Source organism: Xenopus tropicalis, chromosome 9 (genome assembly GCF_000004195.4).
Source record: "Xenopus tropicalis strain Nigerian chromosome 9, UCB_Xtro_10.0, whole genome shotgun sequence".
In the NCBI taxonomy this organism is placed as follows: Eukaryota; Metazoa; Chordata; class Amphibia; order Anura; family Pipidae; genus Xenopus; species Xenopus tropicalis.
Window position 1 is genome coordinate 23,852,630 of NC_030685.2, and position 18,103 is coordinate 23,870,732.

Genomic DNA, 18,103 nt, shown 5'->3' on the forward strand with positions numbered 1-18,103 from the left:
TTTTATCATGTCAAGCCAGTTGAGTCATCAAGTTTTTTTCAACTCTAACACAGACTCAGAATGAATTCATTCATTGGAAAACCGGCCAAACAGCGGCTATTACAGATACTTTGAAAGGTTATTACAGAAGCCAACACAAGCTAGGTATTTATTCTGTTTACCCATATTCATGCATATCAATTCTGATTTCTAATACGCAGATCTACATAGATTAGTAACCGTTTGAAAAAGAACTCTCTCAAAAGGAAATGAAAATGAGCAGAAACAGAATGACACGGCGCAGGTCAACCGCACACAAATGTTCCCAAGTACAGCATATGACAGATTTTAATATGTATCAAAGGCCCACAGCAATTACCTCCATCTTCTCAATGCACTGTAAGACCAACATGTCATTTTGTTCTGTTAGGAAATGTGAATTCTAATGTAATACAATCTCCCAGCAAGGAGCAACGTAGCTCTTTTATTGTATGAATTCACAAAACTCTTTCTCAGTTGATGGACAGCAAAAAAATATATAAATTGAGGGGGAAAAAAAAGACTTTTTTATTCAAAGTGCATTTTGAGTTTCAAAATGTTAAAAAAAGGGAAAGAAAAAAAAACACAGTATGTCTTGTGGCTCTATTAGTCTATAATTCAGTTTAATAATAGAAGACCTGGAAACAATAAAGGTAGTTGTTACTACCTAAATATGTCAGATTTAAATATTGTGTCATGAAGGCAGGGATTTTGAAAAGTTGGAGAAAAAAAATACAACAAAAGCTGGAACATCTTTTGTTTGCAAATGGGAATTGAGCTCTTAATATAGCCCCATTAGAAAAGAATGTGGGCAAATACACCTGCTTTATTATTGCTTGCTGGGTACATGTGAATGTGTGGGGACCATGATTACCCATCTTTGTTCTTTTTCATACTATTAATAATATTGCTTTCAGTTAATCGAATCAGTGTAATCCTAGGGGTTCTTACCCGCTGTGGGTATTTTTAAAGAATTTATTGAGGCCATTAACCTTATGTTAAACGGCAATGTATTGGTGAGGGGAGGGCGGGGGTTGGCACATAGGAGTCATAAAGCAAGTGGTATGGACAAGGTTCCTAACACAACTTCCTGCACAGGATTTCTGATCCAGCACTAAGTGCAGAGCAGCATTCCCCAGGGTCCAAATGTTGAGTAAGTGAGCACTAGGGGGTGCACTTCTATGCACTCCATGCATCCAGGGAATAATACATGACTACCTATTGTATGCACAATTATGTATTCTAAGCACAACAATGCACAATTACCCAGCAGTGAATGCCACTTATGTGTGTTACAGGACAGTAGATATAATTCAGCCTAAACATAAAAACTGGGGCTAATTTACCGTATATACTCGAGTATAAGCCGATCCGAATATAAGCCGAGGTACCTAATTTTACCTAAGAAAACTGGAAAAACTTATTGACTCGAGTATAAGCCTAGGGAACCCCTCCTAGGGTGGGAAATGCAGCCGCTACTGCTAAGTTTCAATAATCAAATAACAGATAAATAAATAATAGATAACTTTAGGGAAAGAAAAATGCTACAGCAGCAGACAAAAGCAAGTTTGGGAAGACTAAGGAAGCTGCCATACTAATTATCAAGTACTTGCCATCCTGCTGTGTGCTTTGTGCTCGTCCCATTGGTTCTGTGTGCTGTGTGTGCTCCCATCATTAGTGAATCTCCATTACCAAAAATAATTACTTAAGGTGGCCATACACGGACCGATTTTTTACTTACAAACGACCGATTCCCGAACGATCCGATGCTATCGTTAAGTTATCGTATAGTTGGTGGTGTACGAACGATCGTCGGCCCACCAAACGAGCCGACATTATCGTCCCCAAAATCGATCGGCCAGGTTTAAAAATTTTGGTCGTTTAACGATAAAATCTGCCAGTTGGTGTGAGTGTCAGACATTTGTCTTTCAACGATTGTTCTCTGCGCATGTCACGATTGCCAGCAGCAGAAGTCAAAGACATCGATCGTACGTAGATGTACGATCGTAGGTATTTTACGATAATGATGCGACAAAATCTTTCCCGAATTATCGTTGCCCGTGGATGGCATATCGTATGGGAACTCGATCGCCATACGATCGTTTGTCGATATAATCGTTCATCGCACAACGAGCGAAATCGCCTCGTGTATGGCCACCTTTACAAATCCTAAGTAGGCTCGAGTTTTAAACTTTTAGGTCAAGAATTCAAGAACCCAAATAATCTGAAAACCCCTGGATTAGTGCATTATCATATAACTAAAAATGTGCAGTCTATAGTGATTGAGAGCTCACAACTTCATTGTTTTGAGTTTTATGAGTTTGTAGCTGAGTTGAGTGTAGTTGAGTGTGCAATTCATCATAAGGCAATGCAAAAAAGAACAAAAACAAATGTTGGCTCATTCTGGAGCTTCTTTGTTATCATTAATGTATGCAGGTTCTCACAGCTTAATCACTATCCGGTTAAAAACAAGATTTTTGTTACAGGCAGAAAATACCTAAGCAGCCATGAGACAGAGCTGACAGGTCGCGAATGCATGTGGCATGAAGCAGTAACATAGTCCGTATGTCCCTTCATTGTACACCCCGCAACGCACATCTAGCAGTGCCCACGCTACACCATTAAGGGACATACACTTTCCTTCTGATCTGTCGACGCGAATGAATGTGGCGCGCCGTGGCTTGATGCACGTCCCATCGTTCCGGTATTTAGAAGCAGTAACAGAGCGCTAATGTCCCTTAACGGTGCAGCACGCGGCGCGCATGTGCACGGCATCACAGCGCTCTGTAACTGCTTCTAAATACCGGAACGATGGGACGTGCATCAAGCCACGGCGCGCCACATTCATTCGCCTCGACAGATCAGAAGGAAAGTGTATGTCCCTTAATGGTGTAGCGTGGGCACTGCTAGATGTGCGTCGCGGGGTGTACAATGAAGGGACATACGGACTATGTTACTGCTTCATGCCACATGCATTCGCGCAGTGTGTCTGCACAAAGGGAAGGTCGTCCACGGGGGGACGCAGTGCTGACTACCGTAAACACTCGAGTATAAGCCGAGGATTACTTTTTCAGCACATTTTTTGTGCTGAAAAACTCGGCTTATACTCGAGTATATAAGGTACTAATTATTGTGTTTGTTTTTTGTTTTCCAAAGCTTGATCGCTGAGAAAAATAATCTTGAATAAACACGATCATGTTTCTGTACCTTAAAAATGTATTTTTGTGCATAAGAAGCTTGATCGTCTCAAGATCATTCATTTTTTTAATGTTCTCATAATTCCCAGGTACTACTTATCCCCCTTGCTCCTTACCTTATAGAGTCAGTGGCATAAATGTGTGTAAATACAGTAGAACCCTGATTTTACATTCCCAGGGAATGGCATCAAAATGGCATAAAATTTCAGGAAAATGTACAAAGAAAAAAAAATACACTTGCCTGTATGGGGACGCAAAAACACAGCATCAATTCTGGGAAAACGTTATATTCGTCTATGTAAAATCTAATGTAGCACATTTTTATGCAGATATTAGGCTGCATCTTACCAAGAACCTTAAAACCTCCTAATTTCTTGCCCTCTCTGCATGAGAGTAGGGAGTGGAGGTCAAAAACATGTCGGTCAGTTTGAATCTGTCACGTTTAAAAAGTTCTCTCTCTAAGTTATCATGAACTTAGGGTTTATTGATGCCCATTTTTCCCACTTCTTCATCTGTATTCCATGTTCCAAGGATTCTAAGGCTACTTAGGTTGGGTCTCAATGCAGACCAACCATGAAAAGCCTTCCTACAACTGACTGGTGAAATTAAATTGCTTAAATAATTCTTAACTAGTTTTTGGGTTAGAAACTTGACTCCCATTCTTAACCTTTCTTTATACATCAAAGTGCATGGCCATTGCTTAGAAAATGTATATACACACACACATTTACACCAAACACTTAGGGGCTGATTTACTAATCCACAAATCCAAATGGGAAAAATTTGGATTGGAAAACGAACATTTTGCGACTTTTTCATAGCCGTTACGACTTGCGCGAATTGTCGCGACTTTTTCATAGCCAATACAAATTTTGTGAATTGTCGCGACTTTTTCATAGCCATTATGGCTTGTGCGAATTGTCGCAATTTTTTCACAGCCAATACAAACTTCGTGAATTGACGCGCCTTTTTCATAGCCATTATGACTTTCGCGAATTGTCGCGACTTTTTCGTATTGAGCGCTCGAAAAAGTCGCAAAATACCGATCATTACGTAAAAAACGCATTCGGACGCTTTTCTAACGTTCGTGGATTAGTAAATGTGCCCCTTAGGCTGATGCCACACGTGGCGTTTTTACGCTGCGTATTTTCTAATTCTCTCAGCGGCTGAAAAACGCCCGATATCATTATCCATAGAAATAACTTGAAAAGACTCGAAGCAAACCACACAATGCGGAAATACGCTAGAAAACGCCTTAGCACAGATTTTTCAAGCCTTGGCCGAAATACGCCAGTATTTGCACAGCAAGCTATTCCTATGTATACGCAAAGGCAGCTGCCAGACCAAGCGGAAATACGCAGCGTTTTTTACTATTTCGCACTATTAGCACCATGGAAACGGGATTTGCTACGTCACCAGTACTAGGCTGAAAAACGCCATAGTCAGGGGCTGTGTGGCTTGTGCGGCGTTTTGAGGCTGAGAAAATATGCAGCGTAAAAACGCCACGTGCGGCATCAGCCTTACTCCCAGCTTAGCAATGTATATGGCGAGCAGGTAAGAGGCAGAGGTTATTGTGTGATAGACAGACATAGATTTTTCTTCCCTCTATATTTCCAGTTGAATTACTCGAATGAGATACAGCCTGTAGCCATTAAATCTATATGAGTAGGTTTCCCGTTTGCCCTGACAGGCAGCTGATGGATATACTCTGGCTGGGTTCATAACTCTACTTAAATATTCACAAACTTTCGTTTCACACACCTGCCATATAAACATAGACTCCCTTGGGTGTTACTAACAGAGGGGCCTGATTTCTGAACCAGAAAAGAAAACATGTCGCTCAATAGACAATCTAGATAAATTAGTTTCGGTCAAGAATAGTGTTTCTTTGATTTAACATTTTTAAAGCCCTTTAGATACCTGGATTTCTATCTGTTGAATGTATAATTATAAAAATACAAATTAAACTTGAGCCTATTTATTAGTAAGAATAAGCAATCAAAGAAACTGCCTCATTTCGCTTTGCAGAAAAATGAATGAAAATGAAAAAACATTAGCGAAATGCGTTGGAGTTGGACTTTTTTTGTGCTGCATTTTTTTGTGCCAAATGCATTGGAGTCAGTGGGTGTTTTTCATCATACCAAATGCATTGGTCAGTATACATATTTTCTCATGCTAAACACAGTTTTTTTCTCACTCTAAAGGGCCTATTTATTAAAGGTTGTGGGGTTTTTTTTGTTGTGCAAAAATATGATTTGTTCGTGGAAAAAAACTTGACTTTTTTCACCATTTATTAAGCATCAAAACTGCGACAAATCCGAAAGAAAAAATACACCATCTAAAAAGCTGTTGAGGAAGTTGAAGTCAATAGCAGCAGTACTTTTTACAATTGGAAGATGTTTCTTTGCTTTGTGGTATTTTGCACATTTTTTTCGTCCGTGCTTAATAAATCACTTGGTATTCATAGCTTTAGTGAAAATTAGTTTTATTGTGGTTTAAAAACCTCCAAAACCACAAAAATCCAAATGTGAATAAATCTGCCTCCAAATGCATTGAAGTCAATGGGTGTTTTTATTCAAGTTTTCTCACTCTGAAGTCAACAGAGTTTTTTCTCGAGTTTATTGCCACTTTATTGCATTAAGGGCTTATTTTTTCTTTTTTTTTTTCTAGCATGAAAAAAATGCCTTTCCCTGGAAAAAAACACATGGCGAAATTCTTGTGCAGATTAATCTTTCGCCACTTGCCAAATTGTCAATTTTGCCGCAAATCCATACCAGGTGAAAAGACTTGCTCCTTCCTAGTAACAATATAGTTTTTTTTTTATCAATATAATCAGCACTAATTATTTTCTACTTTTACTGTGAATTTTTATGTTTTTGAAAATGATTTCCTGTATTTTGTTGCAGCTGAAGGTCACAGACAGAACAGTGGGGTCATTTATAAACACTGAACAAATTGCACCTGGGCCATAACATCCAATCAGTGATTAGTTTTTCTCAGTCAGCTGCAGGCATAACAATGAAACGAGCATCTGATTGGTTGCCATGGGTTATTGCCCAGGTGCAAATTTGCCCAGTGTTTATAAATGACCCCCAGCGTGTCATTGCATCCTATTGACAAGATGCCTAATAGATACTATACATGCATAAAGCTTTGAATGACTAAACAAAATAGGAACTCTACCTTAAATAAGAATTTTCCTAGTACAATTTGTAGAGTTACAATGTCCAGAATTACATACGGAATACAGGTGTGTCATAGTATTAAGCTGTTATCCAGATGCTAAGAGATGGTGAAACTCTATAACTGTGTATGTGCCTGTGCCCCAGAGAGCATCAATACTGAGAAATTATGTCCAAAATGAAGGAACTACACTATGACTAATAGAAGATTCTACATTATTAATGTACCTTAAAAATCTTTTATTTAGAAAGTAGGCCAAGGAGCCTGATAAAGTCCCTACACATTTAATAATATGACACATTTCTTGGGTAACTATAAATGTTCTCTCTAAGCTCTCCACTCAACAAATAGCAGAATGCACAGGAAAAATGTTATATTTAGCCCTTAGCCCTGCATATATTGTTTTGTAAAAACGTGCCATAAAATTCAAGCATAATTTCAACTAAAACCAATAGGCACAAAACTTGACATGCACTGGAACGAGGAACAAGATTGGTGGACAAGGGTAGACAAGTTGAATTTGAGACATTCTGGGCATCAAAGTCATGTGACATTCTGGGGGGGGTCATGGGCCTAAACAGGGTCGGACTGGGGGGTGCAGGGCCCACCTCTGGGGCCCATGCACCCCCCATTAGCCCCCACTGCGGCCTTCACACACCTCCCCGCAGGGGCCCCCACCTGTCCAACCGGAGACCAGAGGATGGATGGATCACCCTGCAGGTGTCTTCTCTGGGCCACTGGGCCCACGAGAGCCGGGGCACATTCAATTTTTAATTGTTAACATTTTTTAATAAATAAGCAAACATTTGAGTTTGGTAGAATTTCTAGTTTATGGAACTGAAAAAAAAAAACCCTAAAAACTCACAGATTTGAAAACGGATAAATAAGCATCCATGTGACTGGTCAAGGGCAGGTGTAAAGTGAGAATGAAGTGTCCAACTTCAGATATAGGGTCTAGTGATGGGAGAAATGATTCGCCAGGTATGGATTTGCGGCAAATTTTTCACATTTCAAATTTTTTTCACGAATAGGCGACAAAATTCACCATAGAAAAATTTGCCACGCAACAAAAATTGTTGCCTGCGTCAAAGAAATTTTTTGTGTGTGTCAAAAAAATTACGTGTCAAAAAAATCACTGTCACAGTGGCATTTTTTGATGCACGTCCAAAAAAACACACCCAAGACATTTTTTTTGATGCACAAGAATTTTTTTCAATGTGCAACATTTGCGCAGTTTCATGAAACTTTCAAAAGATTCCCAAACTTTTCAGTGAAACGGGACAGATTCGCTCGTCACTAATAGGGTCTGTGTTGCACAACTGCATAACTATCTAAACCTTATGAGCCCCAAACAATGTATTTTATCCTACCTATTCCAAACACAGCAATTCTGAAGCCCAACTAGAATACAATCTCCCCATTATATCTAAGGGCTAATTTATGATCAGTAGGTGTAATACACAATAAGATTACATCTACTTGCACTTATCTATATTATTGCCAGTCTCCAATTTGATGTTGTACAGATATAGGACCTGTTATCTAGAATGCTTGGGACCTGGGGTTTTCCGGATAAGGGGCTTTACGTAATTTGGATCTCCTACCTTGCGTTTGCTAAAAAAATTATTGAAACAATAATTAAACCCACTAGGATTGTTTTGGCTCCAATAAGGATTAATTATATCTTAGTTGGGATCAAGTACAGGTACTGTTTTATTATTACAGAGAAAAAGGAAACCCTTTTTAAAAATGTGAATTGTTTGATTAAAATGGAGTCTATGAGAGATGGCCTTTCCATAATTCGGAATTTTCTGGATAATAGTTTTCCGGATAGAGGGTCCGATACCTGTACCTTCAAAGCTCAAGGAATCCCTGACTTGTCAAGGAAATGATTACAGGTGCTTGGTGTTTTACCAGTTGATTCACATACAAAAGAATCGTGTAAGTTGTGCCATAACCCTGTATGGCCCTTTGCAGGTACAAGGTGGACCTATTTTAGTTCAATATACTACAGGTATGGGACCTGTTATCCAGAATGCTTGATACCTGGGGTTTTGCTGTACTTGGGATCTACCTTCACATTTTTCCACCTGATTGCAATAGGTGTCATTTCCCTGGAATTCTTCAAACGGATATTTTGTGCTTAAAATATATGGTAAGTTGTTTGTTTTCTTTTGGGCTCCTTTCGAAAATTAGCATTTTATTTTTATCGGTTAAGACTTATCTGCAAAGGTCACGTTGGGTTTCTAGCTGATCCTCTTCATGAAAGCCTGAAAAAAATAAAAATTCAATTCTGCTATAAGTAAGGAGGAATAACGAAAGTAAGACAGGGCAATTTATTCAAAATGTAATTAAAAAAAACGTTTGCCTCTTGCTAAAAGTTTTTCTCTTTCCCAGCCGCTCACGAAAAAACCTTCACTGGAAACGATTTTAAAGAAATCTTATTTATAATGCAATCCGCGACACCAATTACACAGAGGTGAGAGATTCGCTCGCTGCATTCATGACAACAGCTTTTTATGAAAAAAAAAATCCTTTCTAATTAGAAGACAACAATGTTTAATGTTTACTTTAGCCTGTCATTAGTACAGTGCAAAAATGTACCCAGAAGAGAGACCCAGCCCAGACCCATCCCTGTAATGGTTTGACTTATATGAGCAGAGTCTTTATTTACAGTATAATTAAAAAAAGACATTAGGGCAGTACATGTACCATGTCCATATGTGGATACAACCTGTCTGAAGTCTCATTTTATTCCTCTGCTAGGTTTTTATGCACCGAGTAGACAATGCCTCTAGTTCTATGACAGTGATGTAGAGGCAAAAATTGTCCAAAAAAGGAGGTCCTTGCCAGATCCTTGAAAAGCCAAAGCATTCTGAGGTGGGAAGATGCTAGAGAATATATGGTGCTGGTTTTACTTTGTGCCAAAAAGTAATATCTTTAGAAAAAGACCACTTTATTGGGACTCCCTATAGATCCTTCCTGGTCCTTGTCCATGTTTCAAATGAGGGGTGAGCGTATCCTAATGGTCCCTGCCAGAAGCACAGTAGGAGAGCCAGTCAGAGCCCCACAGTCACACAAGCAGAGACCAGCTTCAGTTCCCTATCAGGGAGATGCTGTTTGATTCCTATCCTACAGTGCAGTGTTCTGGGTGCCACTGGCACCCCTGCCAGGGCTGTGAATAGGGATAAGTAAGACAGGCAGTTGCCCAGGGTGCAAATTGAGGAGGGTGCTATTTGGAGGGAGGGAATGGAAAACTTACAACAACTTCCTCTGTACCTTCACTTGGGGATGGGGGTACTGGCAGAAGCGGCAGCTGCGGCTAACAGTGGGTGCGGGGAAGGTTGGGAAGTAGTATCGAGTCTAGCAGATAGCTTCAGGGGGAAGGGGGGTCGAGTCTAGTGGTTGGTTGCTGGGGGAAAGACGGATTGTGTTTGTCAGCTTGTTGTAGGTGTAACACATATCAGTTGGCTACATAGCCATAATTGGGCATAAGCTCCAAAATGGCAAGCATTCCCCACTAGCTGAAACAGTTAAATAAAGCACATATTAAACTATCGTTGTACACATAGGGAGGGTGGGTGGAAGCCATTACCCTAGTCAAGGCTTTCTTCTCCTTCTAAATGGCCAATAAGATGAGCTTTTACTGCATTTCAAAAGATCATGGATATATCAATCCTTAACAGCATTGGGGCTCATTTTGACTTGCAGCCCGTTGGAATATGTACCCTAGCAAAATTATATTATACTATCTATTCATATGAATGTTACAGATTTTTTATTTATCAATTGTCTGTTTGTATAATCTTTGTTTTGTTTCCCCTCAGAAAACCATGTTATTATTAGCAATATCTTCTTGTCGGATACCAAAATATACAGTGTTTAGCTCTGCTAATCGGCTGTTGTTAATTATAAGTTTCCGTAAACAAACAATGGCGCAGTAATGTAAGTCAGGAACATGTCTGTCTACTCGCTGATTAGAAATAGAAAATAAAAAACAGATTTACAAGCCCCTGAACCCAGAAAAAGAACTTTTTTTTATGTGTGTGAATGTTGGCGGAGGATACATTAGAACTGATGTTTCAGGACATTATTAAGTGTTTTTTTCCCCCTTTTATTTATTTATATCTGTAATCATCCCGGCTACAATTAGCTCAGTCTGTGACTCCCCTGCCAGATGCCAATAGACTCTTAATACCACGCTGTTCCCCTATTGATATGCAAGGAACGTGTTTGGTGTTTTGAGTCTTGCAATTATGCGTAATTCAGTGTTTTGTTGTCACTCCAGAGGGTGAAATAATTTTGCCAGAACGAAACTCTACTCGCTGCCATATTTATGAGAACAAGCTCTGCGTATGGGGCTCTCATAAGAATTCCTATACTTTTTTACTATTACCCCAGTGAATATTTGCCTGGTTGGCTTATTCTTTTCCATAAAGCAGCTCTTTCAAAATTATATTCTCATTTCACTTTGTACTGCTGGGCATGTAGATGTTCACCTTCAGACAATAGTCTGAATTTCAATAGCCCCTGTCAGAAAAAAACAATTATCTTTATTATTTAAAATGTTTTGTTTTGAAGCAACAGACCAGGATCAGCACTACTAAAACTCACTCTCCTCTGCTTTCTCCTCATTCTTTTTGGAAGGGATTGCCAACACCAACTTGCATTCTGCCCAAACAGGAAGTTGACACAGAACCAGTTACTGTGCATGCCTATCCTCTCATGCTTCAATTGCATTTCATTGATCCCATTGGCTGAATCTTGCCAGCCAATGGTATCAGAGAAATGAAGCAATGAAATGAAGCAAATAAAGCAAGAGAGGATAGGCACGCACAGAACCAGTTCAGACTCAATATTTTTTATTTGTCTGCCTGCCAATTCCTGGTCAGACAAAGCAGAATGGTGAGAGTTTTAGCAGCTCTGATCCTAGCTTAAAAACTAAACATTTTAAATAAAGATGATTTTACGAAAAATGTTTTCTGGCAGGAGCTATTCAATTCAGACTATTGTTTGAACGGGAACATCTCCTTTAAAGGAGAAGGAAAGGCTAAGTCAGTTGGGGGTGCCAAAATGTTAGGCACCCCCAAGTGACTTAGAACGCCTACCTTGTACCCCAGGCTGGTGCCCCCGTACGGAGAGAACAGCACCAGCCCGGGGCAGCTGCCGGCGCTTCCTGCTTCCTCCTCGCTTGCGCGCGCATGCGCAGTAGAGTGAAAAGCCGAACTTAAACATTAAAGTCGGCTTTTCACTCTACTGCGCATGCGCCGGCCCACAGATTTCGCCAGCAGCGCGCAAAGGAAGGAGGAAGCGGTGTCTACAGGTGCCCCGGGCTGGTGCTGTTTTCTCCTAACAGGGGCAGCAGCCCGGGGTACAAGGTAGGTCATGTAAGTCACTTGGGGGTGCCTAACATTTTGGCACCCCCAAGTGACTTAGCCTTTCCTTCTCCTTTAATACAGTAGCAGTGGCCTAATTTTGGGCAATTGCTTAGCAAGAAATGTCTCCTTTCTGTTGAAAAACGCAGGCAAAGAAACAGTAATATGACCAGCTACTTACCAAAAGTGCACTTGTGGACGCAATCGCCATGTTTTTGTTCCCACAATGCACTGTTCTTTCCTGGTACAACTGCATCTGATTTGTCAGAATGGAAGCAACTTTGTGTGCACTTTGTTGTAAATCAGATGTAGTTGCATTCATTTTTTTCACAATCTGCTGTCAATTTCAGCGTTTTCTCACATCAGTTCCTATCAGGGCCGGAACTAGGGGTAGGCAGGAGGGGCACTTGCCTAGGGCACAACAGTGGGTGGGTGCCGGGCAGGTACCTCTTCTTTCACTTACCCCTATTTGCCTATTTGCCCTTTACCCCCACCGCACACCTCCCTCTGCCGGCCCCTGGAGCCCCCCCCCCCCCCCCCAGTGTGTGCGTATAAATGCAAATGCTTGCACAGGCGCATACACCCACAAGAGGGGGGAGGGCCAAGCCTAGAGAACCCAGCCAGCTTGGCCCGGCACTGGTTCCTATTGATGCAGGGGGAGGTGATACTGAGTGAAAAAGTGCACATTGCCCACTGCATTTGTGGATGCAAATGAGTCCTTATGTGTGAGTTAAAAGGCATGAATGGGATCTGCCTAGCACTGCAAACATGAGATAGATTTCATCCATAAAATGCTAAATGTTTTTGAACAGTTTTGAAGGAAATTAAAGGCCTTGGCACTGCTCATTAACCCCAATGCATTTGGCACAAGTAAAAAACTGTGAAAAAAACGTTCCTTAGGAAAAATGTCATCAAAATTTAGCAATTTTGTAATTTTTCCATTTTTTTTAACTAAGGGACACGTAGGAAAATGTTGCCAATTAACAAATTTTTCTACAGTTTTACAAAGTGAAACAGGGCAGTTTCATTCAGCTCACGTCCAAATAACGATAAAATGTGATAAGGATCTTGGATTGGAATCTTCACTGGGGCAGGCACTGATTTGAATCTCTGTAAAGCATTCGAGAATATGTTTGCTCTATATAAACAGGGATTTCTCCATCTCTAAGTCCCTGGAAGTAGAAATGCACTGAATCCAGGATTCAGCTTGGGGTTTGGCCAAGATTCGGCCTTTTTCAGCAGGATTCGGTTTTGGACAAATCCACGCTGACTGTCCACGCTGAAATCATGCAACTTTTTGCCACTTACATAAACATGCTGCGTGCCCGACTCTCTTAAACCCTTCTTCAAATTTGGTTCGGTATTCGGCCAATTTTTTAATGAAGGATTTGGGGTTCGCCCACATCCCAAAATAGTGTGTTCAGTGCATCCCTACCTGGAAGTAAATAGTTTGCTACCTCCCACTTCCCTCCATAACAGAACCTCAAAAACTTATCTCCAGCATAAGAACTCATTTGACCTCCTTATCAAAGTAAAATCCCTGCAAACTCTTTACCACCTTTATATTTAGAACACTCAGTGGTTTTCCCATTGTCTGAACTAATGGTAATTATCCAGCAGCATTCCAGATACAAACAGCACTTGTAAAACGTGATAATAGAAATGTTTTGGAGTCAAACCGTTGCCTTTACTCTGTCTGAATCATGCCACTTCCCATGTATTGTTCCTGCATACAACGGAGCGCGTTGGTTTAATGACAGTGACAGCGAGTTTATGTTCTATCCGCAGAGAATCCTGCAATGTTCTTTCCGTCTGTGAGAACATTCTGCCATGCAGGAACACATTTGCTTACTAGAAAGTTGGAACTGAGATGTAATTTCATTTTGTTTTCAATAGACTGAAGCAAAATTAATTATTCATTCGGATATTTCCTTAAAGTAGTGTCTTATCCTTAATTTCCAATTCCCTTAATACGGTAAGGATCTGTGCTGGCAACTTATCAATTATTAATGGAGTTAAGATAATATTTGTTTTACATACGATATATTCCTGAGGGGCAATATTAAATCTGCTTATAAATTTCTTGTTAGCTTAGCTTTCCCACACAGAAGAGACTCAAAGGCTGAAGAACAATAACAATGTGACTTGTTTTTTCTGCTTTTATGGAGACATTCGAATAGGAACATTCTGGTTGTTTGCTTTGCATACTCTAACAGCTAATGGGCTATTTTCTCCAATTCTGGCCTTTATTTATTAACAGTAGGTGATGTATAATGGGCAGAAATTGGTTTCCATTGCTTTTTACAAATACTCCAGTGAACAGTGCAAGAACTAGGGGTAGACAGCTAGGCATGTACTTCTTCTATACCCCTAGTCCGGGCCCTCGTCCTCCCACTGCCCACTACTCACTTCAACCCCTTGTCATTAACCGTGGAGAGGTAGAGGCAAGGAAAATGTCTAGGTTGCCAAGGGTGTCTGTAGAGCTTGGTCCAGCACTGCCAGTGAAAAATTAAGGCATTATAGGCCTGGGGTAGTGAAGGGCGAAAAAATTTGGCAGTGCTCTCTGTGATTTTCCGCCTTTTGTAATTGGCCGATTTTTTTGATGCTCGTCCAAAATTTTTCTCCCATGTCAAAAGAATTGTCACGCATCAAAAAGTATTGTCTTGCGCCAAAAAGAATTGTCTCTCTCATCAAAAGAATTGTCTCTCTAATCATGTCTCTCTCTCGTGTCAAAAAGAAGTCTTTCATCAAAAGAATTGTCTTGCACCAAAAAGAATTGTCTCTCTTATCAAATGAATTGTCTTGTGTCAAAAGAATTGTCAAGCAAATTTTTTGTCATTTTGCGAATCTTTTGAAAGATTCGCAAATTGTTCAGCGAAACGGGACAGATTCGCTCATCACAAGCCTGGGGTGATAGATGAGGGTAAGTAATGTGTTTTAAGAGACCATTTAAAGGTAGAAAGATTGGAAGAAAGTCTGATGGAAAAGGAATGGAAATATGGAGAAATGATGTAACTCTAGAGAAGTTTTGAATGTCAGTCTTGAATATGACAAGGTCACAAGAAGTAACTAACAAGGGTTTTGGTGAGTACCGGTGAGTTCAGAGACATTGGGTGGAGCAGAGATAGAAACTGCTTTGAATGTTTAAGTTATTGGTTGGAATGTATTGGAAGCAACATTTCCCAAGTCCTCAGGGCCGGATTTCTCTTTGGTGCGCCCCGAGGCCGCCCCTGTGGGGGTCCCCCATGCGCATGCGCGAACGCGCACCCCAGTGCGCATGCGCAAACGCGCCCCCGGTGCGCATGCGCAAGCGCGCCCCCAGTGCGCATGCGCAAAGCGCCAGCGCATGCGCGAACGCTCTTTTTAACTCCCATACGGAGCAGTGGGGAGAGGTCCCGACTGCTCCGTATGGGAGCAAAATTAAAAAATGTTCTTGCGGCGGGGCGGCATGCCGCCCCTAAACTTCTGCCGCCCTAGGCCCGGGCCTTTGTGGCCTCTCCACAAATTCGGGCCTGCAAGTCCTCCAGGCCCAATGGTTCATAAGATGTTAACTCATCTTGAATTGACATGATCATCATCACAAACATTGGGGCTCATTTATAAACTTCACACAGTGCAGAATTATTCGCACAGTGAACATTTCTGCCCTGCTGGTGTTTATATTTATAAAGCTGGACATGATTGGTGCATTTAATGTGCAAATATAATTATAAATTTTCATCCACAGAGCGGTTGTCCTTAAGAGCTTTTTAAATATGACATTATCGCAAATTGTGAATATTCATGCGCACACGTAACAGACGGCACTCCAATGCAGCAACTGTGCCAAATATCGTTTATTGAAATCTCTGCACACTGAGATCTCTACGGTTTTCTGGTGGGCCCCTACCATCCCAGTCCAACACTGCCACGCCCTACCCATCCTCCAATGAATGCTTCTTTCAGGCAAGTGGTTAGTGCCCATTGCCATTGTTCTCTGCACCTCGTATGCAGAGAAACAAATAAGGGTGCAACTAAACTGTAGAAAGGTGTAGGTTCACCCACCTGGTAGAAGAAGAGGGTTAATATTTATTATGGTGAAGAGTGATGAGTGAATTTGTAGTACAAAATTTGTAAAGCCTGTTAAAGTCAATGTGGGTTTGTTGTTTTTTTTTTGCAGCATTCTTTTTTGGGTTTTTTTTTAAAAAGTCAATAGGTTTTTTGTGTCAAAAATTTCTGATGGCAAAATGCGTAATTTTACTGTACAACCATGTCTGGCAAACATTCCACTCATCTCTAACTGTGTTGAGGCAAATACAATATATTGGGGTAGCAGGTCTGGACTTGGATTCAAAATAGACTCTGGCATTTTAATTACACAGAGGCCAAAACAGCCCCCACCAGCCCAATAAATAGTGACTGTCTATGGCATCTTACAGCAGCCCCTCTGGCAATTGCCAGAACCCACAGATTGCCAGGTCAGACTTATGGGGAGGTAACCTAGCATGTTTTCTTCTCCTTGGTGAGGGAAGTTGCTTCTGTTCTGCCGATTGCCACTGGAGTCTTTTTGGTGCCCTTTCTTGTTCTGTTCCTAGGGCTACAGATTGTATTCCTGTGCCGGGGTGTAACTGTACCTTGTATGCTGCAACTAAACTGCCTTGTGCAGTGATTCACAGCGTTATATAGCTGGCTGCATAACAGTTACAATTAATAGCCTAAGGGAGTACTATAGTACTATTAATCATAGTACTATGATTAAGTGTATATTTACACGAAACGCGTCAGGCGTATTGTTTTTAAATGGAGTAATAAAAATCGAGTTTTAAGCAAGCCGCTGTGTCCGGTGCATTTGGAGCCCTTTTGCATATGCGTGATTTCGCCTTCCCCAGCTACAGGTTCGGGGCTCTGAGCACCTGAACCACTTCTGAACAACGGTGAGTTATTTGGTATTTAGGATTTCACATTGTGAGAGCTGATATGATGGTGTTGGGAATTTGACCTAGATCAACTGTGAGACAGATCCGGGGTTTATACACCCGGATCTCTCTTTTGTATTTGGTACGTTTTATTTACTTGATTTCCTGACATTTGAGACATTTAGGTTAAATTAATTGAGCCATTTCTTAGTTTAGGTTACTACCATTTCTTAGTTTGTAGTTTATAGTAAAAAAAGAACAATTTTTTTTTAAAAAAACAATGAAATTATAATTTGTAAGCAGCCCCCATACCTTGCTTTGTTTCTTATAGTTACACTCGCGGCTGTGCCCTTTCTGTTAGCAGCATTTATCTTGCATTTATTCACCATAAACAGACAACCAGGTAATGTATGCCGCCATGACTTCTTTGTGCACAAAACATTCTCTCCTATATTTGCATTCATACATATGAATGGGATTCATCACATAGCCTTCCTTGGCTGAGACATTCTCCCTAGTCTGTTATAGAACAGGCTTATAGAATCTATAGCACATGCAGTTATATGGACAATAAGCAATAAGCAAGGTCCTTATAAGTCATTCTGATTCATGGGAAATACATTTTATATAAACAAAGCTGTATATTTTGTCTAAAGATAAAATCACTGGGGAGTTCCAAATGTTACATACCCACCAGTAGTTTTAATTACTTACTCAGGTATAGGACCCATTATACAGAATCCTCGAGACCAAGGGTATTCCGGATTAGGGGTCTTTCTCTAATTTGGATCTCCATACCTATAGGGGAACATTTACTAATCCACGAACGTCCGAAAAGCGTCCGAATGCGTTTTTTTTTTAATGATCGGTATTTTGCGACTTTTTCGAGCGCTCAATACGAAAAAGTCGCGACAATTGGTGAAAGTCGTAATGGCTATGAAAAAGTCGCGACAATTCACGAAAGTCATAATGGCTATGAAAAAGTCGCGACAATTCACGAAAGTCATAATGGCTATGAAAAAGTTGCGACAATTCACGAAATTTGTAATGGCTATGAAAAAGTCGCGACAATTCACGAAAAAGTCGCAAAATGTTTGTTTTCCAATCCGAATTTTTCCCATTCGGATTCGTGGATTAGTAAATCAGCCCCTAAGTCTACTAAAAAATCAATAAAACATTAATCAAACCCAATAGGATTGTTTTGCATCCAATAATTATATTATTATTTGGTATCAAATACAATGTACAGTTTTATTATTACAGAGAAAAAGGTAATACATTTTAAAAATCGGAATTATTTGATTAAAATGGAGTCTATGGGAGACAGGCTTTCCATAATTCGGAGCTTTCTGGATAACGGGGTTTCCGGATAACAGATACCATACCTGTACCACTTATATCCAGGGCTGTTATTCCTTTTAGCAGAAACCTGCAC